This window comes from Loxodonta africana, chromosome 15 (genome assembly GCF_030014295.1).
Source record: "Loxodonta africana isolate mLoxAfr1 chromosome 15, mLoxAfr1.hap2, whole genome shotgun sequence".
In the NCBI taxonomy this organism is placed as follows: Eukaryota; Metazoa; Chordata; class Mammalia; order Proboscidea; family Elephantidae; genus Loxodonta; species Loxodonta africana.
This window is the reverse complement of record NC_087356.1, coordinates 375,831-400,090: the sequence shown is the minus strand read 5'-3', so window position 1 is coordinate 400,090 and position 24,260 is coordinate 375,831. Positions and strand designations below refer to the sequence as shown.

The window sequence follows — 24,260 nt, the reverse complement described above, 5'->3', positions numbered from 1 at the left end:
TGTCAGAGTAGAACACAGTAACAAAAAGTAAAAAACAAACAACAACAATAAGCAGGCACAATCCATGGTTTTTCAGCGGCGTTTGAGAGGTTCATCTCTGAAGAGTGACTGCAACTCTAGATAGCCACTGAGCCCAACGGGAAAGAGGATTCTCTGAATAGTAGCATTCTTTTGTTCATTCATTCATTATCGCATTCATTAAATATGCATTGCACATTGTCTTAGTCATCCAGTGCTGCTATAACAGAAATACCACAAGTGGATGGCTTTAATAAAGAGAAATTTATTTCCTCACAGTAAAGTAGGCTACAAATCCAAATTCAAGGCGTCAGCTCCGGGGGAAGGCTCTCTCTGTCGGCTCTGGAAGAAGGGCCTTGTCCTCAGTCTTCCCATGGTTGAGGAGCTTCTCAGGTGCAGGGACCCCGGGTCCAAAGAATGCGCTCTGCTCCTGGTGCTACTTTCTTGGTGGTATGAGGTCCCCAACTATCTGTTTGCTTCTCTTTTCTTTTATGAGCGATAAAAGGTGGTGAAGGCCACACCCCAGGGAAACTTTCTGTACCTTGAATCAGGGTGGTGACCTGAGTAAGGGTGATGTTACAATCCCACTCTAATCATCTTAACATAAAATTACGATCACAAAATGGAGCACAACCACACAATACTGGGAATCATGGCCTAACCAAGCTGATACACACATTTTTGGGGCGACATAATTCAATCCATGACACACATCTAGGTTCTTCAGAGATTAAACAGAAACAAAAACCCTGCCAATGTTTGCTGCAGCTCCAGCCTGCTGCTGCTAAATCGTTCCCATTTTATACCCTGGGTCTCCTGCCACTACTAAACTTGTTCCCATTTTGTACCCCAGGTGTCCTGCCACTACTAAATCTTTCCTATTTTATACCCCTGGTGTCCTGCCACTACTAAACGTGTTCCCATTTTATACCCTGGGTGTCCTGCCACTACTAAATTGTTCCCATTTTATACCCCAGGTGTCCTGCCACTACTAAATCATTCCCATTTTATACCCTGGTTGTCCTGCAAACGTCTGCATAAACGGGGATTAAAAAATAAATAAATGAACCAAACCCATTGCCATCAGGTTGATTTCAACTCCTGGCGACCGCACGTGCTGTAGAGCAGCTTAGCAGGGTTTTCCTGGCTGTGACGATTACAGGAGCAGATCGCTAGGCCTTTCTTCCACATTTGCTGCTGGGTGGATTTGAACCACCAACCTTTAGGTTAGTAGAAGAGTGGAAACCATTTGTGTCACCCAGAGACGCAATGGGAATTACATAAATAGATATAGGGCTCTGGTAATAATGATGCCACCTTATGTAACAAAAGAGCTTGTTGTGCAATAGATAACCAGGGGCAGAAATCCAGATGCCTGGCTGAAGCGAGGGCTTGACTGGGACCACCAAAGAGAATGGGACCAACTCTACCTCCCGTCACTGACCCCTCCCCCGGTGCACCCAGTCACACTCCTCACTGACAGAAGCAGGGCCTTGATGCAATGATTGGGTTACCAAGACGCAAGCCCACCTCTAAGATGACCCTGAGTCCTCATGTCCTACATTTATTCAGCATGTAGATACAGTCCTACGTTTATTCTGCAAGTAGACATGGTCCTATGTTTATTCAGCATGTAGACATAGTTCTTTGAGTGCAAGCAACAGAGTCTGCATGTGTTCACTTCATCACGAAGGACTTATGAGGTAACCGTATCAGCGATGACTACATAACAGGGAAGTCTGGGTCATCAGGGTTGGAAGTGGGCAGGCCCCAAGGTAGCCCTGGAGGCCAAAGACAAGGAATGAGAAAAGTGGGCTTGAGGCAGGAGCACTGTAGTCAGGGTGTCACTGCTGAACTGAACAACTCAAGCTCCCAAGTCTCAGGAAACAGCATTCCAGTGACAGAGCTTGGTGGCTGTTCACCCTGGCTACCAGGAGTGGACAGGATGACTTGGCACTTCTAGCCCCTCTGGTTGGAAGGACATTTGGATCCAGCCCCTCCCGAGACATCGCACAATGGAGGTATCACTGAGACGGACCCAGAGGGGCCTGAGTGGGGCAGAGATAGGGACTAAATGCTGGGGGTTCTGAATATAGGAAGCTCACCCTGCTACGTGTTTTGCTCTTTTGTTACTACGTTTACTCCAAGCATTCCACAGAGGTGCAGGGGGCTGTCTGCAGATCATCACCGTGACTTTCTGTGGCTGACTGAATAACAGCCTCCCAAACATGTCGACGTCTTCATCCCTGGAACCTGGGAATTTTACCTTACGTGGCAAAAGGGACTTTGCAGATGTAAGGAAATTAAGGATCGTGAGAGCATCTTGGATTATTTGGGTGAGCCCTAAATGTAATCGTAAGAGTTCTCATAAGAGGGGCCAAAGGAGAGAAGGCTATTTGACAATGAAGGCAGAGATTGGAGTGATGCCGTTTAGGATGGTCCTTTGCACACCAAGGAATACAGACAGCCCCTCGAAGCTGGAAAAGGATCCTTCCTTATAGCATCCAGGAGGAACCAGCCCCAACGATACCTTGACTTAAGCCCAGTGAAAGTGATGCAGGACTTGGGGCCTCCAGAGCTGCAAAAGAATAAATGTATGCTGTTTTAAGCTCCCATGTTAGTAATAAGAAACGACTACACTTTCCACGAGAAAAGCAGGAAGATAGAGAGGAACCAGGCCATCCCCTTTGTCAGTGGGGAGTCACACCCCAGAAACTCTGCTTTCCTGCTGGGAAAAATCCACCCATCCAACCTGGAAAACTTTCCTTAAATTCTGAAGAATAAAATGGCTCTATTCTTCCTGGGTTCAGCAGAGCCCTGGGGTAAGCTGAGATCATTCATTAACCCCAAGTGGGCCTACTCACTTGCCCTCGGCCTCCAACAAACAGGGTATTTTGTGGCCGTTCTGGATCCAGTGCTGGCTTAAAAGCAAAACCAAACCAGTTGCCGTGGAGTTGACCCCAACTCATGGCAACCCAATGTGTGTCAGAGTAGAACTGTACTACATAGGGTTTTAGAAGGCTGATTTTTTGGAAGAAGATTGCCAGGCCTTTCTTTCAAGGTGCCTCTTGGTGTTTTCCAAGTCCAACCTTTAGGTTAGCAGCCAAGTACTTAACTGCTGTCTGCATCACCTGGGGACTTCTGGCACTGGCTTACTAGTCCCAAATACAGCAGGGAACCTTTGGCAACTGGACAATGTGCTGGAGATCAGGTGCACGGATGTGCCAGGGCAGAGTGGGAAGCCTAAGAGAGCAGGCAGGGCCTTTCTGGGCAGTCCCTGCTCCACTGCCCTCCAGTTCCCATGAGGCTGATGACTGGCGAATGTACTACATGAACAAGCACGTAGTGGGACCGTCCAGATCATAGTGGGAAGCACTAAAAGGCTCAGAAGGTAACCCCGTGGTGCCAATCTCTGATTTTTAACACAGAGCTGGGCCATGGGTCCCAGGACTCCTTCAAAAGATGTAGAAACAAGCCCAGGTGAAAAGGAAAGCTCTCCTGCTGGCTCACTTTATTTCAGCCTTTGCCCAACTGTGTTTACCTCCTGGTTTCTCAGCACAACGGGGAACCAAGGGCTGGGGGAGGGATGCTTTAGAGACTCACCGGGGGAGGGTACATTTGGTAAAAGCTGCTGTTTACTGAAAAGGCTTACGACTGGCAAAGAAAAAGTCCCGAAAGAAAGGGACTGTAATTATTTGCTTCCTTTTGCTCTTTTGGTGACAACAGCAAAAGCTGTCCTTCAAAGGTCTTCCCAAGAGACATCAGAGCTTGACAATGACAAATGCAGAACAGATGCTTCTGGGCCATCAGAACGGCAGCTTCCTCCTCAACCCACGGGCTCTGGTGGAAGTCTGCCATGGTCTGTCCTGGGGGCAGAGAGACCGGGCCCTTGTCTGGGACACTCAGGCTTGAGGGTGTGGGACCACGGGGCAGGCTGCCTTCCGCCACCACGTTAGGCAACTCGGGGCTTTTAACTGCCTTAGGAATTGGGGTGTGTGCCTTGAATGAGGAACTAAGACAGGCCCTGATTTCCCAGCAGGGGGCCTGCTCCCTTATGGAGTTCCCTGTTCTCCCCTCCCCCCGCCAGCCTGGGAAGCAAGGGGAGAAGAGGGTCAACTTTTCCCAGGGCCTGGGAGCCAGATGGGGCCCTGGTGGCACAGTAGTTATGAACTCAGTCTGCTAACCAAAAGGTTGGCAGTTTGAATTCACCAGCCACTCCTTGGAAACGCTATTGGGCAGTTCTACTCTGTCATAGAGGGTGTATAGGGTCGCTGTGAATCAGAATCAACTTGACAGAGAAGGGTTTGGTTTTGGGTTGACAGCCAGACTCTTTAGTCCTGGGCCGGTGTTGCCTGGGCATGCTCACTGACTCTGCTTCATTCCTCTCTCCCTGAGAAGTCCCCAAGTGGCGGTGGTGATGGGCTAAGGATGAGGGGAACCCCTTCCTTCCTGGCCTCCCTTCACCCCATTCCACTCTCCAGTCCCTGTTGGTAAAAACAAAAACGGTTGCCACGGAGTCACCTCCTACTTGTGGTGGCCCCATGTGTGTCAGAGTAGAGCTGTGCTCTGTAGGATTTTCAATGGCTGCTTTTTTGGAACAAGATGGCCAGGCCTTTCTCCCTCTCGGTTAGCAGCAGTGCACAGTAACTGTTTGTACCACCCAAGGGCTCCAGTCCCCACTGGTAGCCTGCTCCTTCACAGGTCAGCGCCCTCTAGGGCTTTCCACAGGCTTCTGCTGCCACTTCCATGGAGCAATCAGTCAGAGGCTCTGTGGAGCTTGAAGCTCCAGAGTGTGCAGAAAACACCATCGTGTCTACTCCTAGGAGGCATGCGGGTATCCCAGGGGAGCAAGAGGGGCCCTGCTGTGGGCCCTGAGCTTCCTCCATGCTCAACACCTTGCTGCTCACCAGGAATCAACAGGGTTTGAAGACATCTCACCCATTTCTGGAGTCCCTGGGTGGTGCAGTTAATGTGCTTGATGGCTAACCAAAAGGCTGGAGGTTTGAGTCCACCCAGAGGCACCTTGGAGGAAAGAGCTGGCTATCTGCTTCTGAAAAATCAGCCACTGAAAACCATTTGGAGCCCCGTTCTGCTCTGACACACATGGGTCACCATGAGTTGGGATCTTCTGGAAGGCGTCCGGTTTGGTTTACTCACTTCTTTTCCCTCTACACTGACCACATTAGGTGTGTGGGCTGTGGCATCTGTCTGTGCTTCCATTCACATTAGGGACAGCTGAACACCTACTATGTGCCAGATCCTAGAGGTTAGGAGGGTGGGATCCGGCATACAAGTCCCCTGGTTCAACACCAGCTCTGGGACTTACCCCACATGCCCTAGCATTCTTAACCTCTGGGCACCTCAGTTTCCCCCGTCCTTAAACGGTACGAAGTTTAGTACTTTCTGTAGAGCCACTGTGAGAATTCAGTGCTGCTGTGCCTGCCAAATGCTTCCTTAGCACAGGGCCTGGCACACAGGGGTAGTGGTTATAGATGAGGAAAGTGAGGCCCCGAGATGCTTTGCATGTGGCCTAAGGGATGGAGCACACTCTGGACCCAGGCAGTCTGTCCACGAGCCCACAGACCCCACAGCATCGACCTGCCCCCAGTGGGCTCCCCGTGCACAGGGGTCTTGCTGTTGGCACAGTGGATGCCCTCTAGGCTGTGTTGGGGGAACACTGCTAGGAGCACCGTCTTCAGTTGCGAATTCTGAGGAGAGGGCCAGGGGACGAGGGGGCGACTGGAGCCAGTTAGCTTTTGTGAAGCACTTCCTGAACCGCACGTTTGGTTACCACAGAATGAGTCAAAGTCCCTTTTAAGTGGGTTGCCGAGCTTCTCCCCCGCCCCCCCCCCGCCACCGATCTGACACAGCCGCCCTGGGATGGACGGGCAGCAGCCTTCCTGACACGCCACAGGCCCTCGGGGACCCAGACCAGGCCCTTTACAGGACTGCTCTGTTTCTCCCCTACCACAGCCCCACGAGGCAGGGTCTGGGCTTATCCCCATTTTACAAGTGGGGAAACTGAGGCTCAGAGAGGCTGGATCAGTTGCCTTGGATCACACAGCCAGTCACAAGCCGAGGTGGGATTCTGGCTCACACCTTTCAGGTCCAAAATGCTGGCTCTTGCCTGCTCTGCTCTGTGCTTTGCTCACTGTGGTGAGGAAGCGCTGTCTACCTTCCCTGCTGCCTGAATCAACAAGCCCCGGTGGCCCAGTGGGTAAGCACTCGTTTGCCAACTGAAAGGTCAATGGTTCGAACCCACCAGCTGCTCTGTGGGAGAAAGATGTGGCAGTCTGCTTCTGTAAAGATTACAGCCTCAGAAACCCTATGGGGAAGTTCTACCCTGTCCCATAGGGTCACTATGAGTTGGAAACAACTCAGAAGCATTCGGTTTTGTAGGTACTGCCTAGATCAAGTACAGGCCGGACGCTCCACCCAGAAAGGGTCTCATCAGAAAGACCATGTGTTCCTTGATGAGGGGGGTAACCACTAAAACCCTGGTTTCAGCATGAGGTGCCCGGCCTGAGTGGAAAGGAAGCCTCAGCTGGGAAGGATGGTGGCTGTGGGAGTGGGGAGGGCTGGATACTCACGCTCTCTCAGGAATGCAAGACCTGGGTGGGCACGATCCCGCATCTTCTGAAGGGGCCTGGGAGTGAGAGTGAACTTGGAGTCTTAGCTTCCTAGCTCTGCTGTAGCGGGTGGCTTATCTCACAGCTCAGGAGGCTCTGAGTCTGAATTCAGGGCATCAGCTCTAACAAAAGGTTCTTCTCTCTTTCAGCTTCTGATAGTTTCCAGCAGCCCTTGGCACTCCTAGGCTTGCAGATGTGTCTCTCTGTCTGCAATGTGACATGCTGTCTGTCTTTCCCCTGTGTGTGTATCTCTCTGTGCCTTTAAAAAGAACTCATTGTCATCAAGTCGATCCTATAGGACAGAGTAGAACTGTCCCATAGGGTTTCCAAGGCTGTAAATCTTTATGGAAGCAGGCTACCTCATCTTTCTCTTGTGGAGTGGCTGGTGGGTTTGAACCGCTAACCTTTCGGTTAACATCCATGTGCTTAGCCACTACGCCACCAGGGCTCCTTCTGGGTCCTTACTCTTCTATGTAAGATGCCATCAGAATGCGTTAGGTTTAGGACCCATCCTACTCTGGTATGGCATCATTACCACAGCAAAAGAAAAACCTATTTCCAAACAGAATCACGTTCACAGGTATAGGGATTAGGGCTTCAACATATGTTTTGGGGACACAATTCTATCCGGAAAGCTTGGGAAGCAAGAGACAAAAGGAAGCAGTTTGCATTTTGAAATAAAAAATGGGATGTCAAAAGACAATACTAGCCAAGAGCGTCTGCATGTTTTGGGGTGATTTGTTTTTGTTGTCATTGTTGTTTTGAGTTTTATTAGTAATCACTACTGGGAAACTGTTAGAAGAAAAATAAGGCAATAATAAAGGCTTGACAAACCTGACAGAATTTACCCTGTCCTTGCCCATCTTGCTGAGGTGGAAATGGATCTGGGCCTAAAGTCTTCACAAAACCCCCTTTCTTTCCTGGTTGGAAATTGGTTGGATATTAGGTGCTAATTCCGGTCACCTTTGTTTTTCTAAAACTTGACTCTTTTTTTGGTAAATACTTATGTAAAAACATCCCCCATCTCAGCACTCTCTGCGTGCACATTCAGCATTACCTGTTTCCACCACCCTCAACAGAAGCTCAGCGCTTTCCAAGCAACGAAGCCCCGTCCCCCTTCCTCCTACCCTTGGTAACCACTAATCAAGTTAGGCCTCTGGAAACTCGCCTATTCTAGATACTTCAGAGAAGTGGAGTCACACAGTACCTGTCCTTTTGTGACAGATAATTAGAGAAATAACACACAGCCTCCTTGTAAAATATTAAAACATTTAAGGTTCAGCACCTCTTGACCACTGCCTAGCTCCAGGGTCTTTGCCCCAGGACAACCCCTGCGTCCTGTTGTCGCGTCTGCAGACTGGATGAGCTCCTTAGACTTCCTATTTAGCGACTTAGTTTTTAGAACTAGACTCACTGCTGGTGATTAAAAGCACATCCTGAAAAAAAACAGAAGCACGCCCCTAAAGTCAAATCCCAGACTTCGCTATAACGCTTCTCTTCGCAGAAGGGCCCGGGAAGGTCCGATTTGCCTCCAGACTTTCCTCTAAACAACTGTTCCATGGTAGGTGCCCAGCTGTTCTGTAAAGCTCTCTCTCTCACTCCCCTCAGCCCCGGGCTGGCACAGATCAGCATTTCCACCTTACAGAGCTGGAGGCTCCTCAGAGTGAAGTGTCTGGGGAGAAAGCTGCACCTGACAGCTCTCCCAGAACATCAGCAAGTTCTGACATCCACGTCCTGTCTTCTCACTGAAGTTGCCAAGGAGTCACGTAGTGACAACCTTCCAGGCACAAATGGCCTGGTTCCCGGGCTAGAACTTCCTGCTCTTGCCTCAGGTTCCGTGAAGCTCTGAGCCCATGTTCTCATGGGAGTGGGGCTTTCCATCCATCTCTCAAATCAGGAGCCTGGGGACGCTTATGAGGTTCTGGGAGATTCTGCAGTTGTTGTTGTCGTTGTTAGGTGCCGTTGAGTCTGTTCTGACTCACAGCGACCCCATGCACAACAGAACGAAACATATCCGGTCCTATGCCAACCTCACGATGTTGCTATGTTTGAGCCCATTGTTGCAGCCACTGTGTCAATCCGTCTCACTGAGAGTCTTCCTCTTTTTCACTGACCCTCTGCTTTACCAAGCATGATATCCTTCTCCAGGGAGTGATCCCTCCTGGTAACGTGTCCAAAGTATGTGAGACAAAGTCTCGCCATCCTCACTTCTAAGGGGCATTCTGGCTATACTTCTTCCAAGACAGATTTGGTTGTTCTTTTGGAAGATTCCCAGACATTCTAGGAGGTCAGAACTTCAAGTAATCATGGTTTTAGCAGCAGGCTCTAGAAATGAAGGAAGAGATACGCCAGCCTTCACCCCACTCTCGTCCTTCACGCTAGGAGGCCATGGGACATCTCAGAGCCTGTGCTGGGTCACAGTGTAGCCCTGAGGATGACATGACTATTGTGTGTGTGGCACATCTGAGGCAGGTACCCTCAAGTGGGAACAGTTGGGGAAAGAAAGTGAAAAGGAAGATGGCGTGAAAAGCTTTAGGAACTGGAGTCTAGAGCAGTCTTCTCAGAGAATGTCCTGCAGAGATATCTGCACACTCAAGATTCCCCAGTCAGGCACTCTCGGGAGATTTGAGCTACCTTCCCTTCCTTGTGTGCCATCGGGTCGGTTCTGACTTATAGCAACCCTACGCAACAAAGCAGAACTGGTCATAGGGTTTCCTGGGCTATAACCCCTATGGGAGCAGATTGCCAGGTCTTTTCTCCCCTGGAGCTGCTGGTGGGTTCAAACCACTGACCTTTCGGTTAGCAGCTGAGTGCTTAACCATTGTACCACCAGGGCTCCTTCTTCCCTTCCTAGAGATTCGTAGCGTTCATCAGCATATTAAAGGCCCTGAGAAGTCCTGCAGTGACGGAGACAGTTGAATTGCTTAATCCAGGGTTTCCCAAACTTGCTGGTTCAGAGAACTCTTCCAGCAAAATGCTTGTAGTTATCTCCCTGTGGAACACATGTTGATACCTGCTGACCTGTCCACCTGGGGCTAAGGAGCAATGTTGGTCTCAGTGCTCCTTAAGCATTTGTGAACTTCTGCTGACTGACCACAATGGCCCTGACCCCCAGTCTTGCCCTCTGACAGATTGCACAGGCCTGATGCCTAAAATCTTGGAGAAGGATGTGTGTGTGTGTGTGTGTGTGTGTGTGTGTGTGTTAACAGAGAGAATCACAGTGGGAACAGGGGACTGGGAGGAAGGAGAGAAGTTGGGTTGCTTAAGCGCACTGAATTTGGAGTCTGAGCAAGGCCCAGATTCTATCTCTATCACTAGGCAAGCTGTCACCCCTGACACCCCATTTTGATTTTGAGAAACATGGAGGTAATGTCATCGACTGCACAAGGCTGTAGTGGAAAGTGAGCAAGGTCATGTCAGAAGGCATCTCTGCCATCTCACGAAGGACCCAGCAAGGCCCCTGGGAACACCTGGCATTTCTTGTTGAGAGTGCCCAGTCTCTATTAAATGCTCAATAGCTATGATTCACCCATGAATTATTCAAGGAACTCACAATCATATCAGGGGGCCAAGCAAAGTCTGGGAAAGACAAAACTTCCTTTCTTTCCTAGTTGGACCAAACAAAAAAACCCAAACCTGTTGTCGTGGAGTTGATTCTGACTCACAGCAACCCTACGTATTACAAAGTAGAACTGATCCCCAGGGTTTTCTTGGCTGTAATCCTTATGGAAACAGATAGCCAGGCTTTTCTTCCATGGTGCCACAGGATGGGTTTGAACTGCCAGTGTTTAGGTTAGTAGTTGAGCACATATGTTTGTGCCACCCAGGGACCCAGGGTTGGACACTAGGTACTAATTTGAATGACCTCCTGAATGTGACCTTCAGCCGTATTCTCAAATGCAGTGTGTGTGCACCGGTTATCTGAGATGTGACTAGGGCATACCACCACCTGGGAAGCAGATGGCCCTGTAAGTGTTCTTATAGCCTGAAGATGACCCCTGAGAAAATGGCAAGGTGCACACAGCTTTTATGCTGGAATTAATGGCAGGGCTGACCTGCTCTCCGTCAGCTGGCCAGGTCTGCATGGACAGATGTGGGTGTTTGTCTGCCACATCCTTTGGTTTTTATTGCACTCCGTTGCCTTGTATATTTAATGGGAAAATTTCGCTGAAGTGGTTACTAAGCCATGGGGAGAAAACGGGAGAGGGCGGGAGCCACCCTCCACGCCTGAAGTTGGCAAAGTTGCCGCATTAATCAGACCTGTGCTGGGCTGCAGCGTTATTCATGCTTAGCGCAGAAAATGAAGCTAGAATTGCAGCAGGAGGTAATGTGAGCACATGCAGCCTGTCTCTCAGCAATCTATTTACGATGTTTACTCAACAATGGACGGGAACTTGCAGGGAGAGAATGATATTTTCCCCCTTCTTCTCAAAACACACTGTCAGCCCGAAGCAGTCAAGTTCCTGATTTCCGTGTGAGTGCAGGGCCTCTTGTATAAAAACTCTTCATAGGTGACAAGACCAGATACCTGCTTGAGTTTAGCCATCCTGAGCTCAGGTGCAGGAGGTAAGTGCCTGAGGCAGCTCGGTAGGTGCTGTCTGTGAGACAGGTCCTCACACTGCACTGTCCCTGCTGCAGTGCTTGGCCTGGGGTGTTCTGTGAAGCGCCACCCCCACACACCTCGATGGTGACTCAGGCTGTCTGACCACTGTGCCACCTCCTCGTAAGGGAAGCAGGGATGATAGCCTCCATATCCCATCTGACGGCTTTGCTTTCAGGTGTGTTGTGGCTACAGTTATCTGAGTAACCGCTGGTGATTTCAGAAAAGTGAGGGTTCCTGTTTTCCACTTGTCTGTGGTGAAACATGGTAAGAAGGAAAACCTCGCCCTCGTGTCAGTCCACACCGACGTGATCTTCAGGCCTCACCTAGTGAAGTAAGAGCCAGAGGCCTGTTGTGGGGGCTCACCGCCCCCATGCAAAACCCTTTCCAGAAGAGAGTTCCTTTAAGACGCAGGACAAGAAGTGCCCGCAGTGCACCTGGACGATGTGGCCTTGACGTGCAGGGGCCTGAGAACACTCAGGGAGCGCCATCTTCTCACCTTCAGTGGAGGTGTGGCGAATGGGTTCCTGTCCTGACTGTGCCGGGTTTAGCTGAATTTGGCAAGTTGCCTGATCCCTTGAGCCTAAAGTGATAAACTGGAGGTCTTATCAACCACCTAGGTTGTTAGAAAAACTAAATCATATGTTTAAACAGTTTGGTTAAACGAACACACTCTGAGTATTGGCTTTGCCTCGTACTAACTGGATCATTTTGGGCAAGTTGCTTGCCCACTCTGAGTCTTCATTTCTCCATTTTAAAAGAAAGATGAAGCTATTACCTGTCTCACTGGGCTGTGGATGACAGTATGGGAGTGCTTTTTAGAGCAATATATGTTCATAGATGTTCAATAAACGTTAGGCTCCTGTCTCAATTTGATGGAAAGATGCATTTCTCTTTGAATTTAAGGGGAATCTGGGGAGATTGTACCTTACGCCAAAGTCACAAACACAGTTATAAACCAAGCTAAAAATCTTTCTATTCACACAGGCACAGGGAGGGGTCCAAAATGACTCCCCAGTGTGCTATGCTTACATGTAGGATTCAGAGGTTTGGCCTGAAGTGGCCACTATAATTTTGCAACTTTTTCTTTAAGAGTCTCTGGCTTTCCAGGGCTTGTTTGTTTTGTCATTTAAGCCAGTGTGTCGCAACAGATGTAAAGTAGGCACTGCTTTTTTCCCCAGTAAACAGTAGAATTTCCCTGCTTGAACTAATACAGGAGACATTAAGACTCAAGAAATAGCCCCAACTCTGAGGCAATAAACAGAGGGAAACTTTTCCTCACAGGGGCTGGGAGTGACAGTCGAGAACAGAGGAGCGAGAAGTCTCAGAGTTCTAATGATTTGTTATCAGGGAAGAATTTATTTACTAATGGAATGACTATTTTAAAATCCAGTCTTCTCATAACGAAGCATGTCTGTGCATATACCACAAGCTGCATACAAGTATTTAACATAATTTTGCAAAGAACTCTGAACATAGAAATACCTATAAGCCGTATTCACCCACACTACCCATGCAGGTTTTGACTTAAAAAGCTCCTATTTCATGATCTAGCTGGAGCCTCACAGGCCTAACCCTAGCCCTATCCCTATCCCTAACCCTAACCCTAACCCTAACCCTAACCCTAACCCTAACCCTAACCCTAACCCTAACCCTAACCCTAACCCTAACCCTAACCCTAACCCTAACCCTAACCCTAACCCTAACCCTAACCCTAACCCTAACTCTAACCCTAACCTCCATGGGCCCAGAGAGGAGGGGCCTTACAGAAGCAAGAGCCAACCCACGAACGAGAGCAACAGCAATGAATTCCACCAGCACTAAACGAGTTTTTCAAGATTATAGCTGCATCTTAAAATAGCGCACAATTTTTTCAATAGTCTGAAATGTTTCGGGGCAGCGGGGGTGGGAGACAGCATTAGCCACAGGCAACTGAATTTCTCAAAAATAAATAAAATATAAAAAACATTTTATCAGCACCAAAAAAACAAAACAAAACAAAACCCAAACCCACTGAGGTCAAGTCAATTCCAACTTATAGCGACCCTACAGGACAGAGTAGAACTGCCCTGTAGAGTTTCCAAGGAGGACCTGGGGATTCAAACTGCCGATCTCTTGGTTAACAGCTGTAGCACTTAACCACTACGCCACCAGGGTTGCTTTACAAATTAATTGTGAAACTTACCAGGTCCCAACAAACTTTGCACTGACTGGTGTTCCCTGCCAACTGGAAAGGACACAGGTAGGAAAAGGAACGAAACCACGGTCTTCAGAGTTTACCTGAGTCTTGTCTTGTTTGCCTCGTGTGGAGAGCTTGCTGGTAAAGCCAGTTCAGGCCTCCCAGAATCAAAACAGCAGGAGAACTGCAGAGGACTGAAGACCTCGCAGCGGCTGTGTTTTTTGCAGAGCTGACTTAGTGTGCGTGTTCACAACATTTAAAGAAGTAATATGCCTGGAGAAGGGAAAGGAGGACCCTAATAATTTACAAGCAGAGATAAGATGTGATTAGGAGTATGAGGTCAATCAGATAAAGATGCCACACACACAATTTGGATTTTAGCCTACTCTTTTTTTTTTTTTTTTCTAATTTATTCTGAAAGAAAGAGGAAAGGAGAAGGATGGGGCTTGAGAGTGTTAGGAATTAACTTTCCATGAGCTGGTTCTCTTCACACTTGGTGGTTTATTGCTATTCCATCTAGACAAGACGTGGCAGTTTGTTTCATACTTTGCATGGTCTCTGCCCTGTCCTCCTCTTCGTCCTCCTTCTTCTAAGAAGGCGGAGGGAGACATTCTTAGAAGTCCTCCAAATATTGGCATATATCTTAGAAGATGACATATTTATTCTCAATTTCCTCAGTTCACCTTCTGATAACTATTTGAAAGAGAGGTGCTGTCAGAGTTCAACTGAACAGACACAAATGTTGCAGGTGTACACAGTGAAGGGGTCCCTGGGTGATGCAAACGGTTAACTGCTGGTTGGCCAGCTGAAAGGACGACTGTTCAGACCCACCCAGAGGTGCCCCGTAAGTAAGGCCTGGCCATCGGCTTAGGAAAGGTCACACCCTTGAAAACCCTGTGAGGCTGTTCTATTCTGCACACTGAGTTGTAATCGACTTGATGACAACGAAAAACAACAACATCGTGAGGAGGGGGAGAGCGCTTCTGTAGCGGGCTCACTACCAAGTCTTATCAACCCCCGAAGGGCTTGCCGTCATCTGCTACAAGGCTGACTCCAGCACTACCCAGGAGTGACACGGTTCCTTTTTTCTTCCAAATATTTCAAAGCACTTTACTGCTCTCACATGTGACTTTGACAACACCTTCGTGAGTCTTGGAAGCTGAGAAGTCGTCTTCATTTAACGGTTAAGGAAATTACAGGGCAGAGGTTAAATGACACTTCCAAGTGTCCAGTGACAAGCTGGTGCTAGAATCCAGGTCTTCCTTGTTCTGATTCAGTTCCCTGTCACTGTCATCATTTATCACGAAATTGCAGTCAGTTGACAGGGCAGCATTTGTAAACAAAGACTTCTCTGTGAACCTCTTGCCTGGAGAAAGAGAGATAACACCTTGAATATTGACGGTGTAGCTTACGGCTCACTCTTTGCTGGCAGAACTTCAGATGCCCTCTTTGTGCCCATTACGGTATCTCAGGAGTGAAAAATGGGTGGAAACGGAGCAGCATAGTGAGGGTAGGTTCTGAGACGGCAGGACAATGAAGGAAGGGGGGTTTCTGGTGAGAAACAGCAAGTTGTAGTTTGGGTTGCTTGTTTTCCTTTTCCCAGAAACCGTTTCTGCCTCTTGTCTTTGTAGGTTTTGTTATTTTTGAATTGATATATCTACATATTTTAAAGTTTTGTTATAAATTAAAATAAAGCTTTTTTTTTGCTGGTCCAATGTCTCTTGAAGCACAGTTAAGGAGCAGAATGGTGAGGTTTTTAATCAAGCTTTTATTAAAGCCCTTTTTTTCCTACTTCCTCAAAAGTCAGTTCTCAGAAAAAACAATTCATTTACTGTATGCACCCTGTTTACCAGCAAGGCTAAGACTGCAGAAAAAGAAAGACATCAAAACATTTACATTAAAGTAAGCTGACGTTCCTATACCCAGCCTGGCTCTGCAGACCAGGGTCCGGGGGCTGGTCCCTCAGGGCAGAGGAAGCTGCGCTCTGGCAGGCTGCCCCAGGGTGACTTTTGTTCTCTCTCTCCACTGCTTTTTCTTTTCTTTCTGAAACCACTGCTATCTCTTCTTTTTGGATTTTCTTTTTGGTATTTTATATTTTATAGCTTATATCTTCAGGACTCCATCAGGATATGTTCACTAGTGACATGACTCTACTATTTCCTGGCACTTTTATTTTCTTTAAAAAGTCAATTCTCATGAACTAAAATATTAATGATGGTAAAAACATAAAAAAAAAACCTTTGCCATCTAGGAGATTCCAATTCATGGCGACCCCATGTGTTACAGGGTAGAACTGCCCCATAGGGTTTTCTTGGCTGTAATCTTCCCCCCCCCCCCCAAACAAAACACAGGTATTACCTCAGAGCTCTGTGGGTCAGGACCCGAGGCACAGATGAGCTGGGGGCACAGATGAGCTGGGTCTTCTGCTTTGGGCTCACAGGTTGCAATCAAGGCCTCAGCCCAAGCTGCAGTCTCTCCAGAAGGCTTGATGGGGGAAGAATCTTATTCCAAGGTCAGTGGGTTGGCAGGATTCAGTTCCTCAAAGGATTTTGGACTAAGAAGCTCAGTTCTTTGCTGCAGCTGTCTTTGTTTCCCTGCCGGTGGGCCTCTCGACATGTTTCATCATGGCAAACCCTCAAGAAGAGCCAGAAAGTGGGTACAAGTAAGACGGATGTCGTGGTCATTTATGACATAATCTTGGAAACAGTATCTCATCACTTTGCTGTACTTCATTCATTGGAGAAAGTCATTAGGTCAATCCCACATACCAGGAGGGGGATCGCACAAGGAAGTGAATACTAGGACCCTGGGATCGTTGGGAGCCATTTCAGAAGCCGCCTACCACAATCTGCCATTTGGAACCCAATGATTCATGTCCCTCAGTCTGCAAAATACAATTCACTCTCAAGATGCCCAAAAGTCTGACCCCATTATATTATCAGCTCAGTGTCTAGAATATATATCAACATATAAATCAGTTCCAGACGTGGGTAAGGTTTCTTAAGTATAGCTCCTCGAGTGCAATTCTTTTCCATCTTTAGATCTTCAAAAATAAAGAGATAAATTATATGTCCCACACACTGGGCTGTAATCTTTACGGAAGCTGGTCACCAGGCCGTTCTTCAGCAGCATGGCTGCGTAGGTTGGACTGCCAATTGGTAGGTTAGGGATCTAGTGCTAATCAGTTTCACCATCTGGGGAGTTCTACTAATGAGGACAGCAACCACTTAGTTAATCTGTACTTTGTGACCGTAGTATGCTGAGTGCTTGCATACATTATTGCAAATATCCTCATACGCCAGTGTGGTAGCCTTTTTCTCCCTAGGGGCTTAAGGAGATCAAGCAACTTGCTGGAGGTACATCTGACCAAGGCCTGTCATTTATGGAGTCTCCATTTCCCCAGCCCTAAAGGAGGAGCCTCCTTATGGACCATGTCTTCAGAAATGCTTTTCTGGGTCATTTTGCCTCAGAAAGAGGTCAAGGAAAGTCGTGCTCCTTACTCTACCGTGGGGGACAACAAGAGAGGGTCGGGGCTCGGAGTGTGTGGGCAGTGCCCCGGCTGCTCTCCGCGACACGAACGAGAGCTTCTTCCATCTGAGTGAGCTTGGCCGCTCCGAGTTGACACCTCCGCGGTCTCTCCAGGAGAAAGCCGTATCGGGAGATGCCAGCAGGAGACAGGCTGGAGGACGCTCTTCTCTGCTCCATCATGGGAGCAGTACATTAAACGTGGAGCCAGGGACGCTCATCGCGTGTCCTTTGTCCCCGAGGAGAGCGAGAGGAAGGGGCTTCCGGGGTGATTGTGCCCTCAGCACATCCTTCCCGAGGCGCTGCTGCGTGACAGTGGCCAGCCAGGTGTTAGCAGCTCGGCGAAGTCCTGCCCTCCACTGGGCCGGGGTCCGGGACACGGCAGCCAGCGTGGTGCATGAGGACCAGCGCTCGCACACCCGCCCGCGAGTGGACATCCCGCCCCTGGAGCGCACTGGTGCCCCTCGCCAGGCCGCACTTTCCCCGCTAGGTCTGGGGGCGTAGAGGCTTCAGCTTCCCGGTGTTGGGATGCCGACTGGAAGCCTGTGAATAGCCCTGAAGGGTAGGAGCTGTCTTCTCTCTCACAGACTCAAGAAGCATCACCAGGGTGTGACCCACACCCCACACTCACTCCACTCCACTGCGCACACATGCCACACCACACACACTCGCACACACAAACACCACAGACCCCCCACATCCAGTGACACACAGAGCATGCATGCAACACACACTCCCCACACGTATGACCACACACCTACATCACACACATATCACAAAGCCATACACTTGCTACAGGTACCTATACCATACATGCACACCACACACATCAACGCCAATACCCACCTACCACATCCACACCCATCTCACCCGCACTGGACACACACATGCAGCACAGATACCCACACTCACATCCATCCACCTGCCACCTCCATATGCATCCCCCAAAATGCACACACCTATGCAGGCACACACCTATGCAGGCACACACCATAGACACGTGCAGCCCACACACACCTCCGTATACCACAGATGCCCACCCCACATCTACACACCACACACACGCTACACAAACCTCCTTGCACCACGGATACGCACTCTACATCTACACAGCACACACACACACGCACACTACACACACCTCCGTGCACCACAGATGCCCACCCCATATCTACACACCACACAGACACACTACACACACCTCCGTGCACCACAGATGCCCACCCCATATCTACACACCACACAGACACACTACACACACCTCCGTGCACCACAGATGCCCACCCCACATCTACACACCACACACACACACTACACACACCTCCGTGCACCACAGATGCCACTCTACATCTTCACACCACAAACACACACACACACTACACAAACCTCCGTGCACCACAGATGCCCACCCCACATCTACACACAACACACACACACGCGCCACACACGCACTACACATAAACGCACCCCCACATGCATGGACGCACACACTTATTCTCACTTGCCCATGGCTGGCTGTGTATTCGAGGGCAGCCCTGTCAGACCGTAGAAATGCTGCCAAACACCTTTATTTCTTAAGGAGACGATGGGTGTGTTAAGAAGTTAGTGTTTGCAAAGCCCTTTGCAACTTCTTCAGGGGGAAAAAAAAGGCAGATCTAAGGTATCCCTTGCCTCTGAGTCAGCTCTGACTCACGGTGGCCCCACGCGTGATGGAGCAGAGCTGCTCCACGGGGTTTTCTCCATTGCCTTGGAGTCAGCTCTGACTCACGGTGGCCCCACGCGTGATGGAGCAGAGCTGCTCCACGGGGTTTTCTCCATTGCCTCTGAGTCAGCTCTGACTCACAGTGGCCCCACGCGTGATGGAGCGGAACTGCTCCACGGGGTTTTCTCCATTGCCTTGGAGTCAGCTCTGACTCACGGTGGCCCCACGCGTGATGGAGCGGAACTGCTCCACGGGGTTTTCTCCATTGCCTCTGAGTCAGCTCTGACTCACGGTGAGCCCACGCGTGATGGAGCAGAGCTGCTCCACGGGGTTTTCTCCATTGCCTTGGAGTCAGCTCTGACTCACGGTGGCCCCACGCGTGATGGAGCGGAACTGCTCCACGGGGTTTTCTCCATTGCCTTGGAGTCAGCTCTGACTCATGGTGGCCCCACGCGTGATGGAGCAGAGCTGCTCCACGGGGTTTTCTCCATTGCCTTGGAGTCAGCTCTGACTCACGGTGGCCCCACGCGTGATGGAGCAGAGCTGCTCCACGGGGTTTTCTCCATTGCCTTGGAGTCAGCTCTGACTCACGGTGGCCCCACGCGTGATGGAGCAGAGCTGCTCCACGGGGTTTTCTCCATTGCCTCTGAGTCAGCTCTGACTCACGGTGGCCCCACGCGTGATGGAGCAGAGCTGCTCCACGGGGTTTTCTCCATTGCCTTGGAGTCAGCTCTGACTCACGGTGGCCCCACGCGTGATGGAGCAGAGCTGCTCCACGGGGTTTTCTCCATTGCCTCTGAGTCAGCTCTGACTCACGGTGGCCCCACGCGTGATGGAGCGGAACTGCTCCACGGGGTTTTCTCCATTGCCTCTGAGTCAGCTCTGACTCACGGTGGCCCCACGCGTGATGGAGCAGAGCTGCTCCACGGGGTTTTCTCCATTGCCTTGGAGTCAGCTCTGACTCACGGTGGCCCCACGTGTGATGGAGCAGAGCTGCTCCACGGGGTTTTCTCCATTGCCTTGGAGTCAGCTCTGACTCATGGTGGCCCCACGCGTGATGGAGCAGAGCTGCTCCACGGGGTTTTCTCCATTGCCTTGGAGTTAGCTCTGACTCACGGTGACCCCACGCGTGATGGAGCAGAGCTACTCCACGGGGTTTTCTTGGCTCTAATATTTATGAAAGCAGGTTACCAGGCCTTTCTTCTGTGGCTTCACTGGGTGGGTTCAAACTGCCAACCTTTAGTAGCTGAGAGCAAGCCCTTTGTACCAGCCAGGGACCTCAGACTTAAGGTAAGGGTGACCGTGTAATTTATTGTCCAGATCAGAACATATTTGAAAGTGGAAGGCAGAGTGGATATTAATGGGCGTTAGCTGAGCTCTAATGGGCATGAATAGGACTATCCCAGGCAAACCGGGATACACAACAACTTCACCTAAAGGGACCAGGGACGATAACTAAGGTCATATTCTGCAGGTGACTTCACCTAAAGGGACCAGGGACGATAACTAAGGTCATATTCTGCAGGTGACTTCACCTAAAGGGGCCAGGGACGATAACTAAGGTCATATTCTTCTGCCTGCTGAGGCCCAAAGATTTATAAATTTATAAACAATGGAATAAGGATTGGTGATGAGGGCTGGAGGTAGAGCAGAGCCAGTTTTTGATGGTATATATATTCCTTATTTTTACTTTTCCTTTCCAAATGGAAGCAATGACCACTTCCACTAATGTAAGTTTTTTATGGTTTTGCAGCCCATTCACCTTCTCTCTGCCTTGTTGGTTCTCAATGGGCCCCACTGTTAGTGACAGGTGGGGTCCTTCTAGGCCCCTAGGAGCTGCAGATCTAGGGCTCTTTCCTCTTCGGCCTCTGTCTGACTCCCCCTCCTTTCTTACTAGCTCCTCAGAACAATGAAGACCAAATTCCCTGTACTAACATTCGTTCTAATGAGGCTTGGTGGTGCAATGCGTAAGTGCTTGGCTGCTAACCAAAAGGTCTGAGGTTCGGACACATCAACTACTTGAGGGGAAAAAGATCTGATGCTCTGCTCCAGTAAAGATTTCAGCCTAGAAAACCCAATGGGTCAGTTCTGCTATGAGTTGATCCACGACACACAACCACATTTATTCAGCTCCTACGTAAGGCAGGCCTAGGCTGGGCTTTGGGGGTAAAGATGTTACCACAGGGCTCTGACCTCAAGGGGCCCAGAAGGCAGAGCTAGCAGCTGTGCGGCCAGTCTCCTGGGACCTTGTGGAAATGCAGATTCTGGTGCCAGGGTGGGGCCTTCTGCATCTCTACCACCGACCACACTGAGTAGGAGGCGGTCACCAGCAAAGCCTGCCTCCTACCCTGGGCCTCGGGGCTTCTCACACAACCCTGCTGGGAGTCAGGGCCAGCTTGGCCACGAAGAGGTGGAGGCCCAGGTGATGGCTGTGCCTGGGTGTAATTAAGCGTCAGCAGGAAGGGGAACTGAGGATGCAGCGCTGATGAGCTGACTTCCAAGTGACCCCCGTTTTCTATTATATTCTGGTGTCTTCCTTCCCGGCCATGGCTAACTATTCGCAGTCCTTTTCAAGGAACATTGGCATGGGCTTTTATGTATTTACCAAATACTGGGAGACACGGAGAGAAGCAAGGCTGCTCTGGATTTAAATCCAGATGTTAGTTCTGTGTTTGGGGGAAACTTGTGGAGCCTCTCTAATACTCAGCTTTCTCAATAACCCTGCCTGTTGTGAGGACTGAAAGCAATGTGGCAAATCACCAGAAGTTGAGTCTGGTGCAAACAAGAGCCTCAGAGGGTATCCAAAAGCATTATAAAAGTGAGCATTTATGAATCCAGCCATCACTAAAGGCACTGTACCACCAGACTTGGGTACAGTAAGGCAGGTGCACCCAGGATTGAAGGAGGCGGAGCCAGAAGCTGCCCCATTCCAGCCATGGGAACTCAGGATGGCTTTCAAGGTCCTTCTAAGTCATGTGCAAAGAGAAGCAGACCCGTGATTACAGAGCTGAGAGCACAGCGCATGGGTATATCTCCAAAGGTAACCCAAATCTAGTATATGGAGACATTGCTCTCCCTGGACACCTGGAGTCAAGGCCAGACATTCCCTCAGGTTGACTCCCCTCCACTGCAAGAAAGCAAATGTGACTCAGGTATTTAGCATTAATAAATTAATTTACTAATACTTTAGTACTCTTAAAAATACATTTAAATCTAGGAGTTTCAGTAGAGCCATTTGTCAGAAAGCCTCAGCCAAGATAAACATGATGCAGCTTGCCTAGACTATGAAACTCTCACTACTTTTGATAACTGAGGCAAAACCCAACAAAGAGATTCACTTGAAAAAAGCCAGGCCCCGTTGTTTCAATGACAGGACATTTCAGTGCCAGCGCTCACATGTGGATTGTTCCCACTGAATTTTCATCTCCCCTGGATTAGTCTTCTCTTACTGGCATCTACACTGATGAAGCTGGAACATGTGGGTTAAACAGTGTGAGGAAGGAGCTACCTCAGCCCATGTCGGGGAGGAAGAGTCTGATCACCTCAGCCTGGGCTGTGTGGAGCCCTTGCCTCAGCCTCATTTTTGCTGTGGTTGATGTATGTGCAGATCTAACTTCAGACCGACTTGCAAACATCTTAGAGATACAGCAGGTAAAGGGAGAGGTTGTGGAAAGCGAGGAATGAACAAACATTACCACCATTTTCCAAAGGAATGGATGCTAAAAACCACAGAAGAGCAGACTGACTCCAATTTCCAGCAAAACCCAGAAGAGGCATGAACAAGGCTCTTAAGCATTTGGGAAGAAAGTGGTGGTCTTTAGGAGGCAATAGCAGTTCTCTCAGAGAAAGTCATTCCATGCTAACCTCATTTCCTGTTTTGACGAGCTTCACCAGAACAGTCGATTAGGGGAATGCCCCAGAAAGTGTGTCTTGCTTTCAGTAAAGCATTTGAAAACCTCTCATCTTATCCCATCTACATAAGATTCAAAAGATGGGTTGGATGATGGTATGGCCAGAAGGATTCATGATTAGGGGTCAACCATCCCCCCAAAGATCAACTAATGGCATCCTGTCAGTCCTGTCTACCTCTATTCCCACCTCTGCTGCTGCAGATGACCAGGCTAGTCATGCCAGCCATTTGGACAAGCCATTGGGTGCTTTCTCTCCACTGACAAGTGTGGTTTGAAATGATTCTCTGCAGCTTTACACATAGAGATGGTTGTGGACTCCGTGATGAGTGTGAGCCTGTGGCTGGTTCTACACCAGCAATGTCCTTTGGAGGGCAGCAGGAACACGGTGGGCCACAGGGCTCTGTCCTGGGTTCTGTCCCACTTGCCATCTTAAAGATAACTTGGAAGGAAACACTGAAAATATCCTTATGAAGTTTGAAGGTTGCACAAAATGGAACAACCAGAACAGAAATAAGAAGAATGTTCATGCGTGTGAAGAATGTAACCAAGGCCACCGAACAACTTGTGCAGAAACTGTGAAATGCTGTGTAAGCCTTCACCGAAAACACAATAAAATGTCTTTAAATTTTTACAGATTGTACAAAGCTCTGAGGAAGAAGTGGTCCCAAAGAATCAGGACTCAAGGGTCTAGAAAGCTGAGATGAAACAAGGTAAGCATGAAGTCCTATATTTCTTTTAAAAACAAAATCCACTGTGGGACGACCAAATCTACACACATTTAATTCTAGTTATGCTACTAAGTACGTGAGTGTGACCAGACGTGGGAAAAAAAAATTCAGAGTCTTCATCTTCACTTAAATCCCTCCCATAAAATTGAACAATTTCTAGGGGTGTTAGACAGGCACTAAAGACTCATGCCCTACTTATCTTGTGGCCTTGTTGTGAGGACAAAGTAAGCCAGAGGTGGCAACACGCTTTGAAAAAGGGAAAGCGCCGGAATTCGAGATAGTATTATTATTTGTTGTAAGGTGCTTTCCCTCTCATGAGTAGATACGAAGAAAATGATTCAGCCTGGGCTTCTGTTTCTCCATCTGTAACCCCAGACTGGCTGGGCTTGCCACGCTGCCTGGTCGAACCCATTTCAAATGCCTTAACTCCTCCAAAAGGTGGCACTCCGGGCACTCTGCTCTTCCAAAAGCTCTTCCCAGTGGATCTGCTTTGCCCTGCCCTCAATTCTTGGATGACAGGAATTAAATAATAGCTCAGGATTCCTCTTTCACAGAGCTGCGTCTTCACAGATGCAAACTGAGTAAATCTTCACAGTGAATCACAAGTTACTTAAGTCTGGACCGTAGACTTCTACAGGCTTTTTAAATTCTTCTCAAACCTACAGCATGGTGCTCTGAAAGCATGTTGCCCTTACCACCTTGCCCCTGTACAAGCCCTGACTCAAAACACAGATAGAAGGGCAGGCCTTAGTCAAGTTAATTGAGAGAGAATTACCTTAAACTCCATTCAGGTTCAGCATAATTTCGCTCGGCAGTTACAGGCAGCTGTACGCCATCCAACAGAACTTTCTGTGATAATGGAAGTGTTCTGTGCCTATGCTGTTCAACAGAGCAGCTACAAGTCACATGGAAGTATTTAAATCTAAATTAACTTAAATACAAAGAAATGAAGAATTCACTTCCTTGAT

General features: G+C 49.0%; 1 long non-coding RNA gene across 14 annotated transcripts in view; it reads right to left on the bottom strand.

Moving 5' to 3' along the window:
- Positions 1-24,260, bottom strand: part of LOC104847219 (uncharacterized) — a 301,670-nt gene that overhangs the window by 214,464 nt on the left and 62,946 nt on the right. For 8 of the 14 annotated variants that reach the window (XR_010317870.1, XR_010317874.1, XR_010317873.1 and 5 more), the window contains exon 4: positions 15,785-16,060. The exons of 1 other annotated variant lie outside the window; for it this stretch is intronic. This is a non-coding gene — a long non-coding RNA (uncharacterized LOC104847219). Of the gene's footprint in view, positions 1-5; positions 14,793-15,784; positions 16,061-24,260 lie in introns of those variants that run through there. 5 more of the 14 variants (XR_010317863.1, XR_010317866.1, XR_010317862.1 and 2 more) reach the window with 5 other exon arrangements.